Source organism: Chrysochloris asiatica, unplaced genomic scaffold (genome assembly GCF_000296735.1).
Source record: "Chrysochloris asiatica unplaced genomic scaffold, ChrAsi1.0 scaffold00073, whole genome shotgun sequence".
Lineage (NCBI taxonomy): Eukaryota > Metazoa > Chordata > Mammalia > Afrosoricida > Chrysochloridae > Chrysochloris > Chrysochloris asiatica.
Window position 1 is genome coordinate 10,263,962 of NW_006408591.1, and position 9,091 is coordinate 10,273,052.

The 9,091-nt window shown below is 39.5% G+C and overlaps 1 pseudogene; it reads right to left on the minus strand.

The window, feature by feature from the left end:
• Positions 1-6,584: 6,584 nt before the first annotated feature.
• LOC102821565 lies at positions 6,585-6,980 on the minus strand (annotated as a pseudogene).
• Positions 6,981-9,091: the final 2,111 nt, after the last annotated feature.

Below are 9,091 nucleotides of genomic sequence, written 5' to 3' on the forward strand. Positions count from 1 at the left end.
CTCTTTGATGTCATCATTTTGTCCATGTGCTTTACTCAATGCTCAAGAGCAAGTTTCAGAGTTTCTTCTAACACTCATTTTCTTCTTTTCTTTCTTTTTTGTCTTTCTAATGACCTTTTACTTTCTTCATGTATGATGCTTTTTATGTCACCCCACAATTCATCTGGTCTTCTCTGACATTAATGTTGAATGTGTCATATATATTTTGAGATGGTTTGCACAATAAGGTATAATATACTTGAGGTCATATTTTTATAAACTTGTTTTCACTTTTTTCAGGTTCAACTTGAACTTGCATGTGAGCAGTTGATCGTCTGTTCCGTAGTTGGCCTTTTGCCTCGTTTTGATGATATTGAACTTCTCCATCTTCTCTTCCACAGATGTACTAGAATTGATTCCTGCATAGTTCATCCAGAAATGAAAGTATAACATGATAGTTTATATTGTTGAAAAAAGGTGTTTCCAGTAAATGAGTTGTTGGTCTTGCAAAACTTTATTGGGTGATCTCTGTCATGGTTTCCATCATTAAAGTAACATTTTCCAGCCACTGATTCTTCTCTGTTTCCAATGTTTGCATGCCAATCAATAGTAATTATTAGTGCATCTGGATTTCATGTTTGTTCAATTTCAGACTGCAGAAGATGCCAATAATCTTCATTTCCCTTAAAACTGGCATAAGTGGTTGGTACTTAAATTTTAATAATAATTATATTAACTGGTCTTCTTTGTAGATATATGAATATTATGTTATTACTGACAGCATTAGATTTCAAGATAAACCTTGAAATATTTTTACAATGAATGTGATGCCATTCTTTTCCAATTCATCATTCTGTTATAGTAGACCATGAATTTCTATTCAAAATTGCCAACAGTCCTTTTCAGCTCATGAGTGGATGAGCTATCTATCTCCAAGCATTCCTTTTCATTTTTGAAAACTTTCCATGATTTTTATTTCCTCCTTCATACATTCTGAATTCTGATTACTGGTGGATGTCTGTAGTTGTTTCTTTTAGTTTTGAGGAACACTACATCAGCAAGTAATAGCCCCCGAAGCTTTACTCTACCCATGTCAGTAAGGTTGACTCTACCATGAGGAGTTGGCTCATCTACAGTGGTATTTTGAATGTCTTCCAATCTGGCAAACTACTCTTCTGCAGAATATCAGAAAACGTTGTACTGGCTCCTATCCATAGGTTTTCAATGGTCTGCTTTTTGGACATATGTTGCCAGTTCCTTCTTGCTCAGCATTAGTCTGGACACTCTACTGAAAGCTATCCACTGTGGGTGGCTCTGCTGGTACTTGAAATGCCAGTGACAGAGCTTCCAGAATAACAGTAATAGTCATGCCACCACAGTAGAACAAATGAAAAGACATTTGGTGCCTGCTTCTAGTAATAACTATTAAACTTTACCGATTTATTTTTAAAGGTATGGAAAGATTTTTATGATAAAAAAACAAGTGAAATACTTTGCTTTGATACTTTTTAGGATGTTTTCTTTTTCTTGCCCAACCCCCACCCTCCATTTTGTAAGAGTTGATTTTAGGATAAAAAAAATTAGAAAACAGTGCTAGTGTAGTGGATAAAGTACTGGACGGCAAAGTTTGTTTGAATCTTAAGATCGCCAGTTCAAAATTACCAGCCACTCCTCAGAAACTCTATACAGGGTTGGAACTGACTTGAGTTGGAACTGACTTGATGGCACCTAACAACAACAACAAGTAGAAGAAAGATAGCCTGTTAGTTAGAACCATGATATTTATGTAATCTATACATCCTGTATCTACAGACATTGCGTCTCTATACTTGTATTCAAGGTGAAGACTTACCACTAAGAAGGAGAAGTAGACCAGTTTTGAATGGCTAACCACTGAACACCTTATGAATAACAGAGAGCTATTGTCTGATACAGTGCCAGAATGTGAGCCCCTCATATTGGATGGTGGCATTCTGGTGTGGCGTTGTGGGTTTATGCGCCAGACCGCAAAGCCGTTTGAATGGCAAGGTTGGTGGTTCAAGTTCACCAGCTACTCCTCAGAAACCCTATACAGGGTCGCAATAGGTCAGAACCAACTCGACGGCACTTCACAACAACAATATTGGATCGTGGTGGTGGTTATGTGCCATCGCATCGGTTTTGACTCATAGCGACCCTGCTGTCTACAGTTTCTGAGGCTGTAAATCTTTATGGGAGCAGAAAGCCTCATCTTTCTCCTGTGGAACAGCTGCAAGTTTCGAACAGCTGACCTTAGGTTAGAAGCCCGACTTGTAACCACTACATTATCAGAGTTCCTTCCTCAGATTTGAAGGCACTCAAAATACATCTGCTTCCATAAAGTAGAGTTGACCTTAATGAAATGGATAGATCAAAGCTTTTGGGACCACCATTTGCTGATGGGGCACAATGAAAAATGAAAAGAAAACATTTCAAATGTCTATTAGTAATCAGCAGTTGTCAAAAATAAAATGGAACTCTTAAAGATCAATATTGTAGGCATTGTTATTGTTAGGTATCATCGAGTTGGTACCTACTAATATTGACCTTATGCACAAACGATGAATACACTGCCTTGTCCTGGGTCAACCTCACAATCGTTGCTACAACTGAGCCCATCTCTGCTGCCACTGTGCCAATCCATTTCATTAGGGGTCTTTCTCGTTTTCTCCAACCCTCCACTTTACCAAACATGATATCCTTCTCCAGTGACTGGTCCCTCCTGATAACAGGTCCAAAGTATGAGAGACAAAGTTTAGCCATTCTGGCTTCCAAGGAGCACTCTGGCTGTACTTCTTCTAACACAAATATGTTTGGTTTTTAGCAGTTCATGGTACTTTGAATATTCTACTCCAACACCCTAACTCAAATGCACCAATTTTTACTTATTCACTGTCCAACTTTCACAAGCATATGAGGTTATTGAAAATACCTTGGCTTGAGTTAGGCACACTTTAGTTCTCAAACCGACAACACTTTAAAAAAGCCTTGCTGCAGTTTTGCCTAATGCAATATGTCATTTGATTTCTTGACTGCTGCTTCCATGAGTGTTGATGATTGATCCAAGAAAAACAAAGTCTTTGACAACTTCAATCTTTTCTCCATGGATAAGGATGGTGTTTAGTGGTCCAGTGGTGAGGATTCCTGTTCTCTCTACATTGAGATGCAATCCATACAAAAGGCTATGATCTTTTATCTTTTTCAGTAAGTATTTAAGTCCTCTTTACTTTCAGCAAGTAAGGTTGTATTGCCTGCATATTGTAGGTTGTTAATGAGTCCTCCTCTAATACTGATGCCACATTTTCTTTATATAATCCAGCTTCTCAGATTATTTGCTCAGCATACAGATTGAATGACTATTGTAAAAGAATACAACCCTGGGGCACACCTTTCCTAATTTTAAGCCATTTGGTGTTCCCTTGTTCTGTTCAAACAACTCTTGGTCTATGTACAGGTTTTCATGAGCACAGTCAAGTGCCCTGGAATATTCACACTTCACAATTTTGTCCATAGCTTGTCAGGATCTACACAATCGGAAGCCTTTGTGTAGTCAATAAGAACTGGTATTCTCTGCTTTCAGCCAAGATCCATCTGACATCAGCAATGATATCCCTTGTTCCACATACTCATGTGAATCTGGCTTGAACCTCTGGAAGTTCTCTATGAAAGTATGTTTGCAACCATTTTATGTTTTCTTTTGTTTTTTAACATAAACACTTTTATTAGAAGTTCCTTTCCTTCCTTTGTTTTACATAATCAAATTATAGTCTAACATTCCTTAGGAGATCAGTGTAATGAATAGTTACTATTATTTTATAGGTGTGGATTGTTGTTGTTAGGTGCCATCGAGTCAGTTCTGACTAATAGTGCCCCTGTATACAACAGTATGAAGCACTGACTTGTCCTGAATCATCCTCACCATTGTTATATATATATTTGCTGTTGCTGCTAGCATGTCATTGGAGGTCTTCCTCTTTTTTGCTGACCTTCCACTTTACTAAGAATGGTATCCCTCTTCAGGTCCCTCCTGACAACATGTCCGAAGTACAAGAGATGAAAAACCCCTCCATCTTCACTGCTAAAGAACATTCTGACTGTACTTCTTCCAAGATAGATTTGTTTATTCTTCTGGTAGTCCCTGGTACTTCCAATATTCTTCACTAGCCGTGTAATTCCTGGTGTGGCTCTGTTGGTTAATGCACTGGACTGCAAAGTCCACTTGAACTGGGAGGCCTGTAGTTCAAATTCACCAGCTGCTCCGTGGAAACCCTATACAGGGTCACTACGGGTTGGAACCTGCCTCAATGACAGTTAACAACAACAGCTATAATTCAAATGCATCAATTCCTCTACAGTTTTCCTTCATCTTTATCCAACTGTCACATCAATACTGAGGCAATTGAAAATATTATGGTTTGGGTCAGGTACACCTTAGACCTCAAAGTAACATTTTTGCTATTTCACAAAATGAGATCTTTTGCATCAGATTTGTTTAATGAAATACAATGTTTGATTCTTTGACTGCTGCTTCCATGAATGTTGTGGATCTAAGCAAAATTAAATTTGTGATGACTGATAACCTTTTTTTTTAATCATGATGGTATTTATTGGTCCAGTTGTGAAGATTTTCCTTTTATTTACACTGAGGTGCAATCCATTATGAAGGCTGTAGTTTCTGATCTTCCTCACTATTTAAAGTCCTTTTCACTTTCAGTAAGCAACGTTGGTTCATCTGCATAGCTCAGGTTGTCAATGAGTTTTCTTCCAATTCTGATGCCACATTCTTTTTATTTATTTATTTTTTATTTTTATTGTGAATTATATGATAGTTGACATGGGGAAACATCCTATCATATTTTGTTTCATTGCAATGATTATAATCCCTTCCATGTCATCATCTCTCCATGTCATCATCTCTGCTTCCATCTCTGGCATCACTGTTTCTCAGGATAGGATCCCACATTCCACTTTTCTCCCTTGATGGTCCCAGGGACCTCTGCTCCTGGACTGCAACATCAACCACTCCCCTCCTTTTGTTATAAAACGCCTACCTTTACATTTCCAAAACTCAGCGTCAGTCGTGATAGCATTTATCAACTATTGAACCAGAAGAGTCTTATACCCATCTCCTTTCATCAGCCCTGTCCAGGCAGATTAAAATCCACTCAGTAGAGATTCTGAAACTAGGCTCCCTCTTGAAAGCTAGTAATGCAGTCACTTCTTGCCTTTGTAGCTCCCCATTTTGGGTAGAAAATGTCTAAGTTGCCCATCCCTGTCAACCCTTTGTACTGAAAGCATGGGAATGATCCTTGCTGTAAAGATTTGTTAACTCTTTTGAGCTACTATATCCATAAGTATAGGTCAAGTTCATCAAATTGTAATGGATTACTCTTTTTTTCCTCTTCTTTCTTCTTCTAGTCGAGTTCTGATCATCCAGCCATTGAAGCCAGGTCAAGTGGGTACCATCTGCAAATATGGGTGTTGTTGTGTGTCTCCCCTCACTTCATATCAGCTAGATGCTTCACTCTCCTCTATAGTCCTCTGTGGCTATGTCACTGTCTCTGGGCCCAGGAGTCCCAGGTCTTGCCAAACTGCTGGCCAACCAGGTCACAACCCATGTTGACAGGAGTCTATTGAACATGATTGGACTTAGCTCAAACCTCATTGCTGTTTTTGCCCCACTTTCCCTTATCGATAACCAACGTAGTCACCAGGCAGACCACATGCCTGTTTGTGTATTCCCCTTGAGTCTTAGTTTTGGAAGGGGGTTTTCCCTGAGAGGACCCAACCACTTGCCTTGATAACTTCCGGGCTAACAACTTGCTTGTTCTTGTAGTCAATAAGACTGTCATTAATGTTGCTGATTTTTCCTGACGGTCTTTCTTTCAAGAAGTATCTTCTGTTTTTCTAGGCTATCCAGACTAGTCAACTTGTCATTTCAATTGGAAACTTCCCACCTCAGAAGATTTTGGATGGGGATCAGGATTCCACCTATGGTTTTATTTAATGTAAAGGCTCTGCAGGAAGCCTTCTTCACTGCGCAAGTTTTTAGTCCCAGTTTAGGTATTCCAATCAGTTATAGGCTGAAGTCAGACTTACAAGCTTTCTATGTTGATATTTCTGGCTATTCCTTTCTCTCCCCTTCAAGTGTCTATTTTACAATAGTAGGCAAGGGAAACCAAGATTCAAAAGACAGCCATGCATCTTAACATTACTTCCCTTCTTTTACCCATTCAAACCTTGCCTCAATCCCTGTATCCCAGAACCCTGTTGTTCCAAGATTGTACATACATCATTATTTACCTCTCTCCCACTTAGCACATGCAAACCTGCCTAACTGTTCTCCCATCCACCTTGTTTTTCCATTCCCCTCCACCTTCTTGTGCATTGTCCCCCCAACCCCCACAGCAACCAAACTATCCTGTGTCTACTCCATACTATGTGCTCTACCTTCCCCTCTCTCCCTTGAACCCACATCAAACACCCTGGTAACCAGCAAATAATTTCCCCCCCTTTACTGTTGGTATTTATTTATTTATTTTGGTGTTCTCAGGTTTATTGAAAATATTATAGCGTAGGGGAATGATTCAAATGGCTCCACGTGGTATTTTGAAATTTATCCCAGTGACCTGCAGGTTGGACAGACTGCCAAAGTCCAAGAGCTTCAGCATTTCCTTAGTGTCAGGATCTACTTTAGTGATTTCCTGATCCAGGGCTGAAACCTCGGGAACATAATTATCTCTCCTTTCTCTCTCTTTCTCTTGCAGCTTGATGGAGATACCTCTCACGGGGCCCCTCTGAATCTGCTTCATGAAATGAATGACATATCCTGCAATTTTGTTGTGGAGCTTCTTGCTGGGAATGATGGCGATTTCCTTGCACACATGCTTGTTGGTGTGGAAGTCATTGCCCAAGCGAGTGTAGTACTTCTCAATGATGACCCGGGCCACCTTCTTCATGGTTTTGGTGCGAATGCAGCCCATGTTGATGGGTCCCTGATAAAAGAGCTACTGTGGGTACTTTTTCATAATCTTTGACAATAATGGTCCTATGCAGTATTTCTCCTTTTGTGACTGATTAGTTTCACTCAGCATAATGTCCTCAAGGTTTATCCAGGTTATGCGATGCCTTGTAGCTTCCTTGTTATTCTTCAAGGTAGCATAATTTTCCATTGTGTGTATGTACCACAGTTTGTTTATCCATTCTTCCATTGATGGGCATTTAGGCTGTCTCTATCTTTTTGCTATTGTAAACAGTGCTGCTATGAACATTGGTGTGCATAATCCATTCATGTTATGGCTCATATTTCTTGTGGATAAATACCAGATAGAGGAATTGCTGTATCATAAGATATTTCTATTTCCAACCATTGGAGGAAACATGATATTGTTTTCCAGATTAATCAGACCATTTTTCATTCCCACTAGCAATGTAGGAGGGTCCCAGTCTCTCCAGATCCTGACCAGGATTCATTATCCTCTACTTTTTATTTTGCTGTTATTGCTGGTGTGAGATATCTCATTGTTGTTTTAATTTGCATTTCTCTAGTGGCTAATGATCATGAACATTTCTTCATACGTTTGTTGGCTACCTGGATCTCCTCCTTGATGAAGTGTCTATTCATGTCCTGTGCCCATTTTTTAATTGGGTTATTTGGCCTTTTCTTGTAGAAGTGTTATAGTTGTTGTCAGGTGCCATCAAGTCAGAACCGACTCATAGCGACCCCATGCACAGCAGAACGAAACAATGTCCTATCCTGGGTGAACCTCACTACTGCTGCCACACTTGATGCCATCAATGATGCCACCTGGCTGATCCATCTCATTGGGGGTCTTCCTCTCTTTCTCTAACCCTCCATCTTACCCAGCATGACATCCTTTTCTAGCGACTGTTCCCTCCTGACAATATGTACAAAGTATGAGAGACGAAGTTTAGCCATCTTGGGCTCCAAGGAGCACTCTGACTGCATTCTTCCAAAACCGATCTATTGATTCTTTTGGCAGTCAATGGCACTTTTAGTATTCTCCTCCAACACTACAATTCAAAGGCATCAATTCTACAATCTTCCTTATTCACTGTCCAGCTTTTGCATCCATATGAGGTTAGTGAAAATATCATGGCCTGGGTCAGGCACACCTTAGTCCTCAAGCTGACATCCTTGTTCTTCAACACTTTAAAAAGTTCCTGTGAAGCAGATTTGCTTAATTGTCTAATACAATACATCATCTGATCTCTTGACTGCTGCTTCCATGAGAGTTGATAGTTGATCCAAGAAGAATGAAGTCCTTGACAATTTCAATCTTTTCTCCATTGATAAGAATGTTGTTTATTGGTCCAGTGGTGAGGATTTTTGTTTTCTTGATATTGAGATGCAATCCATACCGAAGGCTGTATTCTTTGATCTTCATCAGTAAATGTTTCAAGTCCTCTTCACTTTCAGCAAGCAAGGTTGTATCATCTGCATATCGCAGGTTGTTAAATGAGTCATCCTCCAATCCTGACGCCACATTTTTCTTCATAGAACCCAGCTTCTCATATTATTTGCTCAGCATACAGGTTGAATAAGCATGGTGAAAGAACACAACCTTGTCGCACACCTTTCCCAATTTTAAAACATTCATTGTTCCCATGCTCTGTTCAAACAACTGCTTCTTGGTCCTGGTACAGATTTCTCAGAAGTACAATTAAGTGTTCTGGAATAAGAGAGATAAGAGATTAAAAAGCAAGCACTGACAACTGTGGGGGGCGGGTAGCGGGAGGCAGGATTGAAGAAGATTCATTAACAACCTGTGGAATGCAGATGATCAATCCTTGCTTGCTAGAAGCAAAGTCGCTTGAAATACTTAGCGACAAAGATCAAAAACTACAACCTTCAGTATGGATTGCACCTCAATGTAAAGAAAACAAAAATCCTCACCACTGGAGTAATAATGATATCATGATAAATGCAGAAAAGATTAAAGTTGTCAAAGACTTCATTTTGCTTGGTTCTACAATCAATGTTCATTGATGTTGTTGTTGTTGTTGTTGGGTGCCATCGAGTCTATACTGACTCATAGTGACCCTATGTACAACAGAATGAAACACTGCCCAA